The 19802-nt window shown below is 44.8% G+C and overlaps 1 long non-coding RNA gene across 7 annotated transcripts in view; it reads left to right on the top strand.

Annotated features, from left to right (window-relative positions):
- LOC140686314 (uncharacterized) overlaps nt 1–19802 on the top strand; it is a 45806-nt gene that overhangs the window by 6800 nt on the left and 19204 nt on the right. For 6 of the 7 annotated variants that reach the window (XR_012060043.1, XR_012060041.1, XR_012060038.1 and 3 more), the window contains exons 1-4: nt 1033–1505; nt 1659–1755; nt 2521–2622; nt 10019–10174. This is a non-coding gene — a long non-coding RNA (uncharacterized lncRNA). Of the gene's footprint in view, nt 1–1032; nt 1506–1658; nt 1756–2520; nt 2623–10018; nt 10175–19802 lie in introns of those variants that run through there. The other variant, XR_012060044.1, reaches the window with a different exon arrangement.

Raw genomic sequence — 19802 nt, 5'->3', positions numbered from 1 at the left:
CCCAAGAATGTTCAGGAAAGAGAGTGTGTATGGAACGTACTGGCCCTGAATTTCTGGAATGTTCAGGACATGGGCTCCCATAGCAAGGTGAGGGTGGTTTGCCGTGAAGCATCAGCACAGAAACTGGAGTGAGCCTTACGGAGCCAGGTGCCCTGTGTGGACCCCTTAACTCCCCTCATTGGGGAGGAACTAGGGATCAAACTTAACACCTTGTCTAAGCAAACTCCGAGGCTGACCCTAACAATAACGCTGACGCCAACATCAGGAGTTTGGCTAGAACTGGGGGGAGTGGTAGAGATACTCCAGGTAAGCATCAGCCTTCTCTCAGCCATAGTCTTTGTACCCCCATCCTCCTATCCCCCATCCCTCCACCAATTCATTCATCCAGATCAAATGGAATTGTGGCTAGGAGATGAAAGTTTGCAGTGGGCAGCAGTATTTTCTAAAGCTCTGATAAAAGATGAATCTTGGGGAGGAGGTGGCAGAGGGAGCTGGACCATTTGGCTTATGTCTGGTGGGGAGGGGTACCAGCCATAGAGTTTTAGCTGAAAAGCCTTAGGGATGTTTTTGAGTTGGGTTTCATAAACAACGAATCCTCCAGGATCCTAGCCCAGTTTGGTTAATCTCATTCTATTCCAGTACTTTTTGACTCTGTCCAGCTCAGTCCAATTTCCACTTGCCCGAATCTACCCAGTGCACCCAGGTCACCCCGGACTACATCAGTCCAAACCAGCTCAGGGAAGTTCACTCTAGCACCACTCAACTGATCCCTATCTGTTAAATGTAGTTACAATGACTTGGACTTATAGTTCACAACCATTGGTCATGGACAGACAGAAAGACATTGACACATGACCAGCCTCAGGACCAGCTTCAACGATAATGATGTTAAAGCTCTCACAAGGCAGATCTCAGAATCGGTACCCACCTGAGACTGGTAGTAATGAGGGATCTAAACACTAGAACTTGGAACTCCTGCCTGCTCTGGGCATTCCTTAGGAGATTGTCCTGTATAGCAACAATAGGAAAACATGAGCCAACAGCAGCCAGAAACATGGAGCTCTGGACTTTGCAACCCAAAATAATAAATACATAATTCTGTGCTTAATTGGATACGTTCTCATACTAGACCCTGGTCTAGATGAGTAAGAGACATTAACAGTTTAGAAACATACATGGAAGAAGGAAAACGTTAATTGAAAGAATCCTATCCTTCTCCTTATTGTTTTCCTCTCTGAGTTGAGAAAAAAAATCAGCTATCTGGATTAGCTTGGTAACATTCTTCTGCAGGTCAGGGTTTGAGAACTACTGTTTATGAAGGACACACTCACCAGGGACTCAAGACCCGATAAGCACCAGCCCCTCTCTGTGCCTCCGACTCACCTGCAGCCTCTGAGCGCGTCCCCATCAGACCAGGCTGTAGCTGAAGTGCTCTTCCGTATCTGCTCTTCCTCACTCTCTTTTGCTAATCTTGGACGCTCATCTTTGTCAAGACCCTTCCCTGAGTGAGTTGCCCTCTGACATCCCTCCCTTAACCCATGACTATATTGCGACTACTATTAAAAAAAAAAAAGGCTCAAGATGGAGTCACTTATGCTAGGCCACTCTGCAAAACTGGAGCTTAACACCTAACCTAATTGAAGCTTACACCTTTCCAGAAACGTAGTGTTAACTGGTCAGTCAGGAATTTTTCTGGCCAGCACCGATGAGGTCGTCTGTCACGTGGGCCCTCTCCATCACCCCAAGGCAGATGAGGTAACGCACCTAATGAGACCCTTTTTTTTTTCCCAAAGGAAGATGACCTAATCTGAAATAATCCTTTTTCCTGTTTATGACTTCCTTGTCCTGCCTTTAAAAACCTTACACTCTGTAGCCCCGTGGAGCTTCCCTCTACTCTCTAGACGGGAATGCTGCCTGATTCATGAATTGTTCAATAAAGCCAGTTAGAATCCTAAAATTTTGTTGAATTCTGTTTTTTCACACATTTGGTGGCAGCGACAGGATCCAAAGCAAACTTCTTTTATTTATTTATTTATTTATTTATTTATTTATTTATTTATTTATTTATTAACACTTTTTATTGAGTTATAATCATTTTACCATGTTGTCTTAAAGCAAACTTCTGATGGCATTTGGGGGCTAAAAGAAACATGGGCTTGGTTCCCACAAGCCCCTTTTTGAGTTCACTGGCTTTCTTGCCAATTCTGAGAGCCTTGGTTAACTTCCTCTTGGTTCTGAGCTCTGCCCTCTTTGCATCAAGATCCTGATCTAACTGGCTTTCCAGCCAGGTGCCCATTTGTTGGGAATCCTTCCCCAAATTCCCCGTTGGGCAACACTGGTGACAGCTGTGGTTCCCCACTAGAGATTCACTGGTTCAATACTTTCCCCCAGTCCCAGGCTTCATATCGGGGATGGTTGGTGGTGTGCACAGGGCCTTTTTCTTGGCCAGGCTTCAGTAATTAGTTACTGCTGGAGGGTTAAGGCATACACATTTATTTGTCTTGTTTTGTTTCGACAAAGGCTAACTAGAAGAGATGGAGTCTTTAATCTCTAAAGAGTCAAGAGCACCACCTTCCAGCAGACCTGCTTATTTTCTGTTGAAGAACTGTAATCCCAGAAGCTGTAAGTATCTACAAAAATGGCAAAATATTACTAAAAACAACCCAAAATTACAATAGCTATTGAAGGAACGTTCCCATTAGACAAGATGGTTCATTTAAGAAGTGTGCTTGAAAGAAAGGGCTCCCGAATTAGATAGAATGGGATACCTATTTTAATTGGTAAGCAGAACTTCCAAAAGACTTCAGGACTCCAAAATGTCTTCATTAAAAGGCTCGTGACAAAGTTCCAATGAAAGACTAAAGATTCAAGGGGCACCTAAAACAAGGGATGATAGGACTGATGTGATGCCTGCCGCTCCCCTCCGTCCTTTATCTGAGTACTCACGTTTTCCTAATTCTTCGTCTGAACTGCCTTTCCGCTCTGAAGAGACTATTAAACATTCACTTTTTAAAATAAAACCATCCAAGTTTGCAGTCGAACCTCCTTAGGAATATCCTTTACCCTTTGGTGAAAGACTGAACTAAGTAAGGGTCATAGTTATGACATTTCCTACACCTAGGGAGGATCCTCAATTTTTTTTTTTAAGAATTTAGAGTCAGGCCTGTGATCCTGGGCCACCAGATCTTTGTGCACATGTTGGTAGGACCTGATGAAGCCCCAGAATGGATGTGGGAAGCAGAAGGGCAAAACCCCAAGAATGATATTCAAAATCCTCAGCTAGAAAAAAGCCCACAAAACTGCTGACAAACTTTCCCCAGCCATTCCTAGAGTCTTCCCTGCACTGATTCATCTACTATCCAAACATGCAAACAGAAGAGAGATGAGCCTATGACTGACTTTAAGGCCCTCTTGTTCCAGTGCTGCTAAGGCTACCATTACATCCCAGGGGAAGACGTAGCATGGGTTCACGCCAGTATCCCCAGCTCTGGCTCTAGCCCCTGCAACTCTAGTCCTACCTGCCACCAAGGAGGTGGCTGCTAGTGCACCCCAGGGGAAGATGCAACCTCTGCTCACTTGAGATCCAGCTCTCCCACTAAAGCCACTGGGCACACACAGACGCATAGAGACACTCCCACACAAAAGACGCAACTTAAGACTGGGATAGGTAACTGCCCCACCTAATTTCAAAGAGACAGAGAGAGTCAAACAAAATGAGAAGGTTAGAGGAATATATTTCAAACAAAAGAACAAGAAATTTAAAAGACCTTTAAAAACCCTAATGAAATAGAAATAAATAATTTACCTGATAGAGAATTCAAAGAAACAGTAATAAGAATGCTAATTGAACTTGAGAAAAAAAATAGATGAACACAAGTGAGAACTTCAACAAAGAACTAGAAAATATTTTTAAAAACAGAGCTGAAGAATACAATAACTGAAATGCAAAATACACTAGAAGGAATTAACAGCAAATCAGGTGATACAGAAGAAGACACAAGTGATCTGGAAGATAGAATACTGGGAATCACCCAATAAAAACAGCAAAGAGGAAAACAAGTTTTTAAAAATGAGGACAGCTTAAGGGACCTTTTGGACAACACCAAGTATAATAACATTTGTGTTATAAAAGGTCCAAGAAGGAGAAGAGAGAAAGAGGTGGAAAATGTATTTGATGAGATTATGGCTGAAAAATGAACCTGAAAGAGGAAACAGATATCCAGGTAAAGGAAGCACAGAGAATCTAAAACAAGATGAATCTAAAGAGACCCACACCAAGACACATCACAATTAAAATGGCAAAAGTTAAAAAATAAAGAGAGAATGTCAAAAGCAGCAAGAGGAAAACAGAGTCACACACAAGGGAACATGGAGCAGAATCTTTGCAGACCAGAAGGGAGTGACATGGCATATTTAAAGTGCTGAAAGATAAAAACCTACAACCTAGGACACTCTACCCCTGCAAGATATCATTCAGAATTGAGGGAGAGATAAAGAGCTTCTGAGATATGCAAAAACCAACAGTTCATCAATAGTAGACCACCATTACAAGAAGTGGTAAAGGGTCTTCTTTAAGCAAAAGAAAAGGTTACAATAAGAATAGAAATTAAAAGAAGGGGAAAATCTCAATGGTAAAGGAAAATACATAGTAAAGCCAGTGGATCGACTACTTAAATAAGCTAGTACAAAGGCTAAAAGACAAAAATTGTAAAACCAACTGTATCTATAATAAATGGATGAGGAATAGGCACAAAGACATAAAACACAACATCAAAAACGCAAAATGTTCAGGGGGAAGTAAAAAAATGTAGATCTTCTAGAATGTGTTTGAACATAAGTGACTATCAGTTTAAAACAAGTAGATATAGTTATGGCTTATCATATGTGAACTCCATGGTAACCACAAATCAAAATCCTAAAATAGATACACAAAAACTAGAGAGAAAGGAATGCAAACATAGCACTAAAGAAAATGATCGAACCACAAGGGAAGAGACTAAAAATAAGAACAGAGAAGAACTACAAAAACAGCCAGAGAACAGACAACAAAAGGGCAATGAGTACATACCTATCAATAATCACTTTAGATGATAGTGAGCTAAACGCTCCAATCAAAAGGCATAGGTGGTGGACTGGATAAAAGAAACAAGACTCATCTGTATGCCGCCTATGAGAGATTCACTTTAGAGCTACAGACACACACACATAGTGAGGGGATGGAAAAGGTATTTCATAGAAAAGGAAAGAAAAGAAAGCTGGGGTAGCAATACTCATATCAAAGTAAACTTTAAAACAAAGATCATAATTAAAGACAAAGAGAGGCACTATATAATGATAATGGGATCAATATAAGAAGAGGAAATAACATTTTTAAACAAATATTAACAGAAACAAAGGGAGAAGTAGACAGTTATACAATAATAGTAGGGGACTTTCACACCCCACTTATATGAATGGACAGGTCATCCAAAGAGAAAATCAATAAGGAATACAGTGACTTTAAATGACATATTAGGTCAGCTGGACATAATACATATCTATAGGGCATTCCACCCCAAAACAGAAGAATATGCATTCTTTTCAAGTGCACATGGAACATTCTCCAGGATAGGTCACACACTAGGCCACAAAACAATTCCCCACACGTGAAAAAGATAGAAATTATATCAATCACCTTCTCCAACCACAACAGTAAGAAACTGGAAATCAATCACAGGAAGAAAAATGGAAGAAACACAAACACATGGAGACTAAACAATGTGCTACTAAAAAAAAAAAACACTGGGTCAACAAAGAAATCAAAGAGGACATCAGAAGATACTCAGAGACAAATGAAAATAAAAACGTGGCCTTTTAAAAGTTATGTGATGGAGCAAAAGTAGTTCTAAGAGAGAAGTTTATATTGACACAGCCTACCTCAAGAAATGAAAAATCTCAGACAACCTAACCTACAATCTATAGGAATTAGAAAAAGAAGAACAAGGCCCATAGTCAGCAGAAGGGAAGAAATAATAAAGATCAGAGTGGAAATAAACAAAATAGAGACCAAAAAGAAAAAGTAGAAAAAGATCAATGAAACCAAGAGCTGGCTGGTTTATTAAAAAAGATAAACAATTTATAAGCCTTTAGCCAAGATCATTAAGAAAAAGAGACAGGACACAAGTAAACAAAATAAGAAGTAAAAGAGGAAAAATTACAACTGATATTATCATCAAAGGCATCAAGATGCTGGCCCAAAGACTGATGCTCAAAGGTCATATGGAAGTTCTTCAACTTGAGTGTCCCCGTATCTACCCCCAAGAGAGCCTCCGTATGGGTTCTTCCCAGAGTTGATGGGACCCTGAGGGACCCTCTGGTAAAATATTAGTAGTAGTTTCCTTAAATAGTCATGGGGAAACTAAAATTAAAATTAATGGAAATCTTGCCAAATTCTACTTGATACTGGAATTATGCTTTCTACTTTAAACCCACTCTTGTAGGACAACAAATCCCTGGGAGTGAAAAAAAATTTCCATAGTTGGTATATCTAATAAGTTTAGAGAGAATTTCTATCTCAACCAGTACAAAGGACTCTGGGACCTTTTACTGAAAAGCATTCTTTCTTGCTGTGTGACACAGTCCCAGTCAATGTTTTCGGTAGAGCTCTCTTTTCTAAATGAAAAGCGCAGACACAATTTGCTTCCAATGGAGACTTCTCTGACCAACTTGAACCTGATCTTTTATGTTCTTTACAATCTGTCCTTGATTTAGATTTCCAACAGAAGTCCCCTAATTTAATCTACATGCACAAAAATCTGTGGGTTACTTCTAACATTGACATTGGGAACTTACAAAGTGCAGAGCTTATAAAGATTCAGGTAGATATGAATAAACCTCTTTTAAATTGCCTCCTGTTCATTAAAGCCTAAGGCCATATGAGGCCTCACACCTTGTTGCATTCTGAGGACTGAATCACCCAGAGGCTAATTGTTTCCGGACCAGCTCCTGCAACACGCGGATCCTCCCAGTTCAGAAACCTAATGGGTATGATGGTGATTTGTCCAGGACTTGAGAACTGTTAACAAGATAGTTGTTCCCTGTTTCCCAGTTGTTCCAAACCCTGAACACCTTTTTGTTACAAACTCCCCAAGACTCAAAAAGGTTCACAGTTGTGGACCTTTGCTCAGCCTTCATCATCATCCCTGTGGAACCCAACACCCAGTATCTATTCGCCTTTACTTGGAACCATCAACAATAAACCTGGACAGTCATGCTTCAGGGGTCACTGAGGCCCCTTCTTTTTTCTCCCAAGTGCTCCACCAAGATGTCAGCGCCCTCCCTCCAGTCCCAGGAAATCGACCTTCTACAGTAAGTAGATGACCTCCTGCTGTGCCCAGTTACCAAAGAGACATCCATAAAGGATTCCATTTACTTGTTGTAAGGAAAAATTGCAATGATCTCCAGACACCGTTCATTACCTAGTCATAAAGTAAGCACTGGAGGAATCCAGCTTTCTCCAAAAAGGATTAATCCAAGGATTTCCTAGACCCACAACTAAGTGACAGTTTTGTGGATTTCTAGACCAAACTGGCTATTGCTGACTACAGATACAAAAATTTTCCTTCTTAGCTTCCCCAATCTGTGAACTCACTAATATTTCTGTCCCTGGACCCCTTTCCATGGGAAGATGAACATGAGCAGAACTTTCTAAGACTAAAATAAGAACCTCCTGCCCTAGGGCTACCTACCTATTCAAACCTTTCACCTTATCTGTGCATGAGCGAGAGGACCAGGCCCTGGGAGCATCAAGATGATGGTAATAAACCCAGGCCTGTTGTCCATTACAGCGTCAGCTTGACTCACTTGCTCCTGCCACCCCAGCTGTCTTCAGGCTACAGCTGCAGCTGCAAAGTTAGTGGAAGCCTCAGCAGATCTAACCCTAGAAATTATGTTTATTTAAAAACTCCTCGTGCTGTCCATTCTTCTTACTTCTGAACTGACCCAACATTCCTCTGCAAGCAGACTCATTACCTATGAGATCTTTCTGCTCTCACCACCTAATCTGCATCTTAAACACTGCAACATTCTTAATCCTGCTCTGTTACTCTCTCTACTGATGAAGGCCAGCCCCATGACTGAGAGGTAATAATGTCCCATTTTGTGACATGATGTCCTGATTTATGAGACACCCTGTTGTCTAATCCTGATCTAATTTTGTTTGTTGATAGTTCATATTGAAAAAAAACGAGAAAGAGAATTTCCATGCTGGTTATGCTGTGAATACCCCAAGTGAACTTCTCGAGAGGGAAAATCTCCCACAAATTAATCAGCTCAACAGGACAAACTCTTAATATTTACACTTACAGTCGGTGTGCCTTTGGTATCATCCATGATTTGGGGGATGTTATGCAAACAGAGGGATTTTCTTACAACCTCTGGGACCCCAATCAAACATGGACAACAGGTAGATGAGCTTCTTACTACCATTCTCTTACCTTCTGAAATTGTCATCAAAATTGAAGCTCACACTAACGTTATAGCAAAGTGTTACAGCAACCTAGATTCTGGAGGGAGAACAAGTGACGCTTGGAGGGTTGGAGAACTCAGGTTTATTATGCTGGTGGGCCCAGCGGAATTAACACTCCAAGCTCCGGACACCATTTGTAGGTTTACACAGGCTTTTATAGGCTGCCAGTTAAGACTTTGCAACATTCTTCAACATCATATGCAGAGTAGGTGTTAGAAATGGACCAATCAGGAGTGACAGAAACGGAACAATCAGGAGTGAGCTTTATGCAAATGAGGTGTTATAAATGGACCAATCAGGAGTGAGTTTTGGGAACCAATAGAATCTTAGGGGTAAGTTCCGTTTTCCTAGAAGCAAGTCGTTTTACAGAAGCACAAAAGCGAGACAATACTGCTGGGCTAGGGAACTGGATGGCGCTGGCAGGAGAATAGTGGCCCTGCCTGGGGGTCCTGCTGGTCTTTTCCTGGGGCTTCCCACCTCACTAAAAGGACTGAACCTGAGAATCAGGGAAATATCCCGGCTAGCTTTCATGAGAAGGCAGCACTAACAGTCTATAAATACCGTAACACAGGTGGGCAAAGTCCATTCTGCTTCTACAAAATATGAGCCCTTGTTGCCAGGCATCTGCCACACTGATGTCCTTGTAACATGGCAACAGCCTGCTCCTGAGTCAAAGAAATTAAGATGGGCAAACAGTGGTTGTAAATTCAATAAACAGTTGGGGTTTGGGAAAATCAAGACAGCCACTTGGTTCATCATGTCTCCCTGGCAAATCTCATCTTTTTTGTTCTACCACAGCGTGTCTAAGATGGCACAAATTATGAATAGATTTTGGTGAGGAGACTGATCAGCTTGTGAAAACAGTCCAATGTCTGACCTGTCAGGTCTGTAACCCTGGAAACACTATTTTTGCTCCCAGTGGCTTCAGACCTCCTCCTCCCTCTGGACTCTTGGAGCACTGGCAGCGGGGTTTCATTCAGCTGCACCTAGAATGGGTTATCAATGTGTTCTTGTGATTGTATCTGTGTTTTCTGGATGAGATGAAGCATTTCCCTGCCACAAGGCTGATGCCCTCACAATGGCAAAGAAACTGTTAGAAAATGTTTCCCACTTTGGGTATACCTTCCACTCTTACCAGTGATCAAGATACCCACTTCTCTGGGCAAATCACATGAGCCTTAATGAAAATCTTGCAAACTTCTTGGAATTATCACTGTCCCTATTACCCTCAATCATCAGGTAATGTCAAGAAGACAAATGCGATCCTCAAACTTAAAATCTCTAAACTTGCTGAAACTTACTGGACTCCTTTGGCCTAAGGTGTTGCCTCTGACCTTGCTAACTGTTCACAGTACCCCCTTTGGGAAACATAAACTCACTCCATATGAGATGGTCACTGGTAGGCTAATGTCCAATGGTATACAACTTTCTGCTGATCCCTTACTATCGCATATTAATATGACCAGCTACTAGAAAGCTTTAAATGCCTTATGCTAAAACTATCACCAACAGGTTAAAGAAGCTTCCTGGATCTCAATTCAAAGGATCTGGTTGGTCACAATCTGGAGTCTGGTGACATCTGGAGATGTCAGAAGATAGCCCTTGAGCCTCACCAGAAGGGACCTTACCTAGTGCTCCTGACCACTAACACTGCTGTGAAACTAAACGGTATTTGAGCCTTGGATACACATCTCACATCTAAAGTAGGTTCCACCTGACATCTGGTCCCATTCAAATGCTAGAAGCCTTCACGTGAAACTGACAAGGAAGAGAAGCCGCTGGCTCTTAAGTAGATGCTGAATTAGGAATTTATACTTAAAAAAAAAAAAAAGAATCCATACTTTAACTAAACATGACTTTCCTTCTCCTTCTTTTTCTTTTCTTTACTCTGGCATTGGCTTGGAAAGATAACACCCTCATCTGGTTTTGTAAACTGCAAGGGCAGGCATTTCCTCTGTATCCAGCCAGTGACTTCGAGGACTGAAGTGGATGCCAGCAGATACTTGCAGGAACTGTGTCTGGCACAGAGATGTTTAAAATATTTGTTGGATGAATGAATGTGTGAGTGAATAAATGGAAGAGCATGACAGTGAATCAATGAATGAAGGATAAGCCAATGAATACGTAAGAAAATAGAAGCAAGATAATTAGAAGTGGTGAAAGAATGTGTGAAAAATGAGTGAATGAATGAATGATGTGTGAATGGTCACAGTCAAGTAGACATCCCAGACCACAAGGAACACAGGCTGCTTCTGCACGGTGGCCAATGCAGCCTGGGCTAGGGTGTGTGGTCCTGGCCGCAATCAGCCCCAGAATCTTCATTAGAATAGCAATTTTCCACCCTATTGTTTTACGTTTGGACTGTATGATTGTTACCATTTGTCCTTGAATGATTAGCAAAACTTTGAGCTGGTTAGAAAAGAGCCTCTCCAATTGTGAGCCCCCAAATGAGTATCAGTGCCGCTCAGCTTAGACTTCCAGAGCTAGTCTGTCATTATGTCAATCTGATGTTAATTAAAATGGTAATTGGGTGAGAGTTTTCAGAGGCCCCCCCCACTGGCCTCATGAGGCTCCCCGCTAGGCTGACTTTGGAGGGAGAGAAGCTGGCAGGGGAGGGAACGGAAGGTGTCCTGGGTTCTTCTGGGCCTGGAATGAACCCAGACATCCATCTGCTTGGCCAGGCTTCTGAGAGCATTTTGACATTCTGGTTTTATTCTGAGTCAGTGGTTTAAGAACCAGGGAGGCAGCAGGAATTAAAAAGAAAAAGGAAAAGAAGAAAAGTCTTGGCGTTTACAGCCCCAGTTTGTGGACTGGCTTTACCATAGACTCAGTGTGTGATGTGGAGCAAGTCTCTTGACCACAGTGAGCCTCAGTTTCCTCACCTGTGAAGCAGGACAATGACTTCATCTCAACAGCAGCATCATTACGTGGGTCAGAGGAGATACCAGTGAAGACTTGACCAGCTCTGGGGTGCGGACCATAAAGGAGACTGTAATCCTGAGGATCTACCCAAAGCAGTTTGGTTAGGGTTGGAACAAAGCTGTGAGAGCCATGATTCAATCTGAAGTTCAGTAAAACAGAAACAAAACTCTAAGTGACATTTAGACACTGGCTTCTCTGGCTTGTTGTTTTGGACTCATTTTGCCCAAGCCTTGGTTGGGCCATTTTTCAGCCTTCATTGGTCCCACTGTTTTCTACTGGGGTGAAAAAAAAAAAGAGAGATTAGGAGGCCAATTGTGTGGCTGCCCAGCTCAGCTCAACTGTCCCACAGCACAGGCACCCACAACATTTGCTGATCTTGAAATGCTGTTGATAAGCAGGGTAACAGGGATCACCATCCTGATCTGCCTTCCCAAGATGCAGAGTAACTACAGAGAGGAAAGGGGGACACTCATTCGATGAGAACCTTCTATGAACCAGGCACTGTGCTATGGGAGGTGTTTCTTCACCACAACAGTCCTTGAGGTCAGCATTAACCTTCCTTTGCAGAAAGGCAGGCCCAGAGAGGGTCAGATCACTTGCCTGAGGTCAGACATCGAGGAAGCGGCAGAGTCAGAATTAAAATCCCGGTCTTGATGAGGCCAAAGCCATGAATTATCCATTAAATGGGGCCAAGGTTCTGTTCTTCCTGTGGTCTCTGGGCTGGGTAGGAGCCAGATCTCTAGGGTTGAGGTGGTTTAGCATAGACTTAGAGGAGGGCTCTGGGCTTATTTTTGCTGCTTCTGGGAGTGTGAGAGGAGTGATGTGCAGAGGGAGAGAAGTTGGTGCCCTGTGAGACAGGTCCAAGGCCAGAGGGAAGAAAGGAATAATGTATTTGGATGTCAAGAATGGATCGAAGAATGGGCCCCGCAGCTAAGAGTAGGTCAGAGACTGAAGCCATGAGTCAGACTGGGGACGGCTGCTAAGGGCTAAAGGAGGTGAGGGGAGTGTGTGAAGTTGCCTCCAGCTTGGCTGCCTTGTGCACGGCATCAGATGCGGTGCTATGAGCAAGCTGAATTTTTTTTGGGGGGGGTTGGTTTTTTAATTCCTTCTTATTCCCAGTGAGGTGCCTTTGCTCCCATACCTTAAAGGCACTTGACTTCTGAGAGCGGGGTGTGGTTGATGAGTGGTGCTCTTTGGAGATGGGGACATAGTAGGCATGCAACGGGGGAGCGAGCGCCATGCCATCCCCTGGGGTGCATTTCCAAGGTTCTCAAAATCAAGTGACCCGGGCCACAGCCTGAAAAGAAAAGCAGGAGCTCCAACTCGGGGTCCTAGACATTCTCCCCCAAGACGGTGCCGCAGCAGGAAGAGAAATTAGCAAATTCATTCATTAACGGCCCATTGACACTTCTATTATAGAGACTAAACATTTGTTTTTATTGAGATCTTTTCCCTTGATGAAAGCCATTAGCGCCAATGAGTAACCATCGATCAATCAGCAAGCTTTCTTAAATGCCCCCCCGACTGTCCTGATCGCAGCTGAACACAGTTGGTTTTACCTCTTAAGTATCTTCTCCAAGCTGTCCACTCATCTCTCCCCCTCTGGAGATGCCACTCTGGTCTGAGCTCCCCGCCATTTCTCACCAGGATGGCTCAGATGGCTTCCTGTCTGGACTCTGTCACTTCTTGCCTGGAGCCATTTCTCCGCCCCATCATCTGCTGCCACACCCACTCTTCCAACCACCTTGTTTGGTTCTCCATGCGTGTCCGTGCCCTTCACCAGCAGACGTTCGCCTGTTCTTCCCTCCATCACCCCTAGCCTTCGTCTCATCAGGTCCCACTCCCTCTTCAGCTGTCAGCCCAAATGCCATCCCTCAGGGAAGCTTTCCACATCCCCCAAAGTGTACACTGTTCCTTCCCAGCACTGGCCCAGTTTCTTTTTTGTGTGCTTACTCACCTGATTCTTGCTTTCTCTCCCTAGCAGTTAATCTCTGCAGAGACAGGAACCGCTCTGTCTTACTCATACTTTGTTTCGGGGTGGGGGCTAGGGTGAGGCATCCTTTAAGGAGGACTTCAATCTCAGGACCCGACTCTGAGCTCCTGTGAGCCCGAGCATCAGTGCCTCCTTAAATCTTGCTCCTGAGCCACATCACTCACCTAACCCTAGTCCTGCCCCTGCTTGGTTCTCCGAAATCTAGTCTGAGACTCCAGTCTTGAAAGGCACACTTACAGATACTTGTAGAAGGAACACATTGGAGGCAGGAAGACTCAAGGAAGGGAGCTAGTCAGCCCGAGGCAGAGGAGAGGACTGAAGAGGTTCAACCCCACAGGGGACTGGGAACAGCAGTTCTGAGACAATCCAGTGGGCAGAGAAGAGGGGACAGGGTGGAAGTTTGGACGTGTGGGTTGAGGAAGGGCATACATGTTTCTAGGCTGGGTAACTGGCAATGACCGTGAGGAGGGGAGGCGTGGAGCCATGGGCGGAATGAAATTGAGCAGACTGTTCACTGGAATGATTCCTGCCTGCTTCCACCCTGGGGGTTGCAGTCTGGGCTTTACTGGGAGCTCGCTGGGGAAGGGTGCCTGCCGCAGGGCAGGGATGGGCGTCTCTCCTTTCTCAGCCACCCCCTGGGGCCCACGCACCCCAGGAGGCCACTGTGAATCTGAGGCCAGGCCTTCCAAGGTCTTCCCAGGACTCTTAGGGAGCATCCTGTCCTTAACAAGGTCCATTTTACACTGAGGATGCCAAACACGTTTCTCTTTTAAATTTTAATTTGGTTCTGTCTCTGATATCACACTACGCCCCATGTTACCCCTCAAAATGACATCTTTTAATGTCCCTGGATATGCAGATGTGCCATGAGAGCAAACAGATACCAAAGAGTTTCTTTCTCTCCTCTGGCCCCTCTTTCTCCCTCTCCTTTCCCCTAACCAGGAAATAATGCAGTTTGGGTTTCTCACCCAAGCTTTGTCTAGACCAGATGCCCTTGTTGGTCGATGGGACCATCTGATGCTAATAGTCTGATCTGTGCTCGCAGGCACCACCCCCTACAGGTAGTGGAGGGTGGTCAGACCACCCTCTGGAAACTTTCTCCTTAACTGCACTGATTTACTTTGTGACTTTGGGCAAGTTCTTACCCTCTCTGGGGCCCAGTTAAAACAAGATGGCCTTGGATTAGAAACTGTGATAGCTTTTCAATATTTTCATTTGAAGGTCCTTGGATTCTTCTGAGAGAGAGTCAGAGAGACAAAGACAGGAGGGCAAAGACACACATAGATAGACAGATGGGCAGATTGGATGGATAGCTTGTTAGCTAGGGGGATGGATAGACAACTCATTCAGTTCAGGGTGGTCCAAAGCCCCTCCACTGCGCACTGCTCTCACCCCTGCAGCGGTCAGTCAGTGTGGTGGGACGTACAGAGCCAGGGGTCAGGAGGAACAGAGAAAGGGGGAGAGGCAGACAGAGGCACTGAGCTAAGGAATGATACAGCAGAGAGAAGAGGGGGATAGAGAAAGAAGGACTCTGATCACATATTGTCCCCATCACCCTGAGGTTAAACATCACTTGGGGAAGTGATTGAAAGCCCAGGACATCTGTGGAGAAGCCTGTGCTCCTGGCTGTGTGGGCCCTTTGAGGGTGAGCTGCCTTAGAGAGGGAAAATTCTTTCCATGATGGCGCGAGTCCAACTCTAGGTACTGTGCAGAGCAGGAGGCAGCGGGGCACGCTGTTCCATCAGGCAGAACCCCTGGGGCTCACTGTTTACTTGGGGACAGGATGCCTTCTGCCTTGCACTTGTCTGCTGACCCCAGCTTCCTGGACTGACTCACGCACATATTTAAGACATCACTATTCTGGAGGTAACGCACATACCCATTTCACAAGGCCAAAATCAAGGCAGGACTTGGACGTCTTAACAGAAGCACACTTCATTAATTTTCTCATTGTCCTCCCCTCACTGAACAAATTGACCAAGCTTGGACCATTCGTCATAGCATTCGACATTCTCACTTACTCTTTTTTCCATTTGCACTCTGGGGGCCTTGCCAGTGAATTACTACCTCTTGGCATCACTGAGCCCCTCCGCCTTTTCCCATGGGCTCTCATCTTTGCTGTTTGATTATTCTGTTTTAATTCTGAGGGCCTGGGGACTCCTGGGGACAGCCTCCCACAGGGGTGATGGGGTTGGGAAGTGAGCCAGCCCCTGGCGCCGGGGACTGGCTGCTAATTACTGCAGGTGCCTGTCTGAGCCCCGCTGGGTGCCTTGCCCACACCGGCAGCTGAGGATGGCACGGCTCTGCGGTGGCAGGAAGATGCCAATGGCTTTTTAATAGCTGGGGGCCCTCCTCATTCATCTGCACGTGCTGAGTTTATTTTGCCATTTGTCAATTTCTGACTCTAGGGGACCTGGGTTCCGAGTGGTTTGGGCTTCAAGATTGATGACCCAAGTGAATGACAGGTCCCCCTCTCTCCTCTGAACAGTCGGCACTGCCAATAGGAAGCCCCACAGCCCGCTCATCTCTGAAAGGCCCATTTCTCCACCTCTGCTGAGGCTGGAGATAAAATATTTATTTGGGATCCAACCAATACACCCCAGCTGCCTGTGCTAGACAGTCAGCAAGCTTTGAACGAGCAAGCAGCTTAATGGCTCAACCCAGGTTCCGCTTTGCCAAAGGGAGGAAAGAAAAGAAAAATAAAAAAAGATTCCAGTCCTCTGTTTGGAGAATGTATATTCCCTTGGATGGAGAGTGGCTTTTGACTGGGACACATGTGTCCTTTGGCTGCCACAGATAGAGTTAGTACACAGGCTGGTATAGGGTGCTGAAGGAGTAGGGCATTCGAGAGCATAAAACATAATTTTCGTAAGCGGAAAAGGACCTTTCATAGAATCTTTCAACCCCGGGATTGTGAAATCTTAAAACCCACCCAGTCCAAACCTCTAATCCTTGACTCCCTGCTAGAACATTTCTCCCTCTATTTGAAAGCATCCAGTGATGGGGAAATCACAACTTCTCTAAGCAGATGATTCCCTGTTTGGAATAAACTGCCTCTTAAAAGCATTTTAAAAATATATATTGAGTTGACATCTGTCTCTCTGGAGCATCTACCCACTGGGTCAACACAGAACACATCTGCTCTGCTAAGTGGCCTTTGGTAGGAAGAGGGTCACCTGGTCCTCTTTGGGACTTCTGTCCCCCAGGCTAACTGCTCAGTGGGTTTCTGCTAGGTGCTGGGGATACAGAGATAAATACGCTGGTTGTGGAGGAGGCAGCCCACCCATGCACATCCCAACATGCCCACACCTCTGCTCATTCCCTTCTTAACTCACACCCAAGACAGTTCAGGGTCCAGGACACTCACTGGGCCATGTCTGACTGGCAGGAAGGGCCACTGTGAGTGAGCAGTTCAAGCCACATATGTGGTCTTCCCCCTGCAGTCTGGCCGTGAGGAAGTAAGGAGGCCAGGCGGGGCTGGACTCCTCCGGACAGGCTCAACCACGCTTTCTCTGTTCTACCTCTTCTGTGGCTACAGCCAGGCCAGAACGATTGTGTTGACTCAGCCATCTTAGAATCAGAAGCTATCGGCGTGCAAATGTGGGTGTGAGTGTGTGTGCACACGCATGACTAAGTAGTGAGATCCTACGCCAGAGAATCAGGGACTTTCCCAGCTATGGAAAGGCTGTTCCTTGCCTATCTCATTTTCCTTCTTTAGGAATAACTCCCTTGTTTGAAACCCCGCAGTGCAAAGAGGGATGTCAGGAGGGCAGGATTCTGGAGTTCCCTAGCCTCTGTCTGGCTTGTCATCAGCTGGATGGCACCAAGCCTCATTCTAATCTTCAGCGTCCCTGTGCCTCAGGAAGTGTGGCATCCAGAAAATATGGATGTAAAAAAGGCAGAACAATCAGAGACAGAGCAGACTCATGTCTTGCCTGCTGGAGAACAATGGGGAAGCGTGGCTGGTACCCACTGGCCTCTCTCCTCCTTGTCCCGGAGGGAGTGGCTAAGATGTGTGATGAATGTGCACTGGGTCTCCTCCCTGTCTTGGCTGTTGATCTATGGGCAATAATGGGAAGCAGCTCGGAGAGATTGAACTGGGTGCGCTCAAAGCAATCACGGCCCGGGGGATGCCCACTGAGGCAGAGGCTCTTGTTCGTCTGTGATGAGTGCTCTGTCCCACGTCGTGCTGTGGCAGCACAAAGCTGGTTAGCTCTGGGTGCTTGGTGGAAGGGTTGTTAAAATAATGATAGCGGTTTCTAACGCCAGAATAGGTGGATGTGAGCCACGGATAAGAATGAAGAAGCAGAGAAAGACTGCCGGGGAGATCACAGGATTCAGGTCTCTATGTGTTTGGAAGAAAATGCAGCAATATCTCACAAAGTTAAAACCTACCTACTCTTTGATCCAGAAATTCCATGTTTAGTTTTTCTTCTTCCTAGAGATAAACTACATATGGGTACAGATGTATGTGCATAGATATTAATTGCAGCATTGTTGGCAATAGAAGGCCAGGAAGGAACTGACATTCCCATCAGCAGAAGACTGGCTACATAAAATATGACCCATCCATGTGATGAGTTACCAAGCAACCTTGAAAAAGGATGAGGTTGATGTACTTGTGCTGAGGTGGAACTATCTTTGAGACATATTAAGAAAGAAACCCTACAGAACAGGACGTTTTCATTTGTGCAAAATACAAAGGTCTATTCACAGACAGAAGGGCGTATGAATGTTTAGACTATTTCTGGAAGGATACACCTGAAACTGGCAATACTGCTTACCCTGGGTTACGGGCAGTGCTGAGGAAACAAGGGATGGGGAGGGAGTGGCTTGCTTTTCCTTCTATACAATTTGGCATCATTTAAACTCATTACTATAATCTTTTACTCTATTCCTAACAAAAATAGCTCATAATAAAAGGAAAGCAGATGCCTTCTGCACATCAGCCAATGCTACACTTCCCATTGGCCCAGATATTTATTGAACACCCATTGTTTGCAGGATACTGAGCTAGCCCAGTTGGGAGAGGAAGTGTAAAAGATACACTTTAGGCTTTCAAGGCACCTGCTATCCATATGGGAGAAAAACGTGTTTATGTAGCTATTCTACAAGTCAGGGGGAACAATGACTGTTGACTAGGGAACTGGGGAAGATTTTAGAGAGCTGGTTTGTAAAATGTTGGTAGTAGAATTGTGAGACCCAAAGGTAGGCCAGTGAGGTGCAGAATGGGGAGAACAGCATGAACCAAAGATATGGAATGGCAAATTAAAAAAAAGTGCATTGCATCACCTTAAGTGTACCTCCTCATCTGTTTACTGTACTATCAGAAATACTTGCTACTGGATTAAGGCATCGTTTACTTTCAGAAGTCTTTGTGAGAATGCAAACACTTGCTTTTGCTTGAGATTTGAGAGGATAGATTCAGTGGGAGTACTAGTAAACTAGCCCCGCCCCTTCCCCCCAGGTAACTCGATTTGTAGCATTTGCCGATTTCCATGGTGTAAATATTCCCACTGTGGGCAACTTCAAGCTCCCGATACAGGGTGGGAGTTAGAAAGAGACATGTATAATCGACTCTCCTAAGCCTGAAAGAGCTCACTTGGGCATGCCACTGAATAAATTAGAATCCCAGAGTATCAGAGCTAAAAGGAACATTAAAGAAATTTAAAATGAACCTTAGATACACATGAGGAAATGAAGGTGTTTGCACAATGTCAGAGGACGTGGTAGCGTTGGGACATTATCTTTTAGCTCTTAGTTTAGTGAAATCTTTACTTTTCTTTGGAAATCACCAGTATAATAGAGGGAATGGAACTTGTAGGACAATGTAGTTTTGAAGGGACAAGAGGTTATAAAGAAAAGTACAGAGGTTTCTCCGACACAGCAGAGATGGGTCGGGTTCCAGAATGGTCTTGGTCAACAGGAAGGTTTTGTGTGCTGGTGGGGATGTGACGGGACCACAGTAGGAAGGAAGGGGCACAGTCAGAAGAGATTTTAGGGTGGGGCTTAGAAGACAAAATCTCCAACTGCACAGTGTTGTTCAGAACTGAATTTTCTTCCTGGCAACATAATAAGCTGATCCGATATGTGGAAGAGAAAAACTGGGCTTGTCCCTTCTACATCCTGGATGACCTGTGTACACTTGGGCAAGTCATTTCTCCTCTGCAGGGCTCCCCCTTCAAGGGGGGCCAGGAATGGGGGCTATTAGATGGTTTCCCAAGACCTTTCCAGCAATGATAGTCTCCGTGCCTGGCAATCAGTGGCCCAGTGAAGAAACCCTAACAACCATCCAAGTTGGGGAAAAAACTGGTGCAGCCAAGATGAGTTTATTTAGTTATACCCAATGTGAGAGAGACCAAAAGAAATCAGAGCAGCAGA

The sequence above is a fragment of the Vicugna pacos genome, chromosome 16 (genome assembly GCF_048564905.1).
Source record: "Vicugna pacos chromosome 16, VicPac4, whole genome shotgun sequence".
Classification (NCBI taxonomy): domain Eukaryota; kingdom Metazoa; phylum Chordata; class Mammalia; order Artiodactyla; family Camelidae; genus Vicugna; species Vicugna pacos.
The sequence above is the reverse complement of the archived record's forward strand: the minus strand, read 5'-3'. Positions and strand labels throughout refer to the sequence as shown.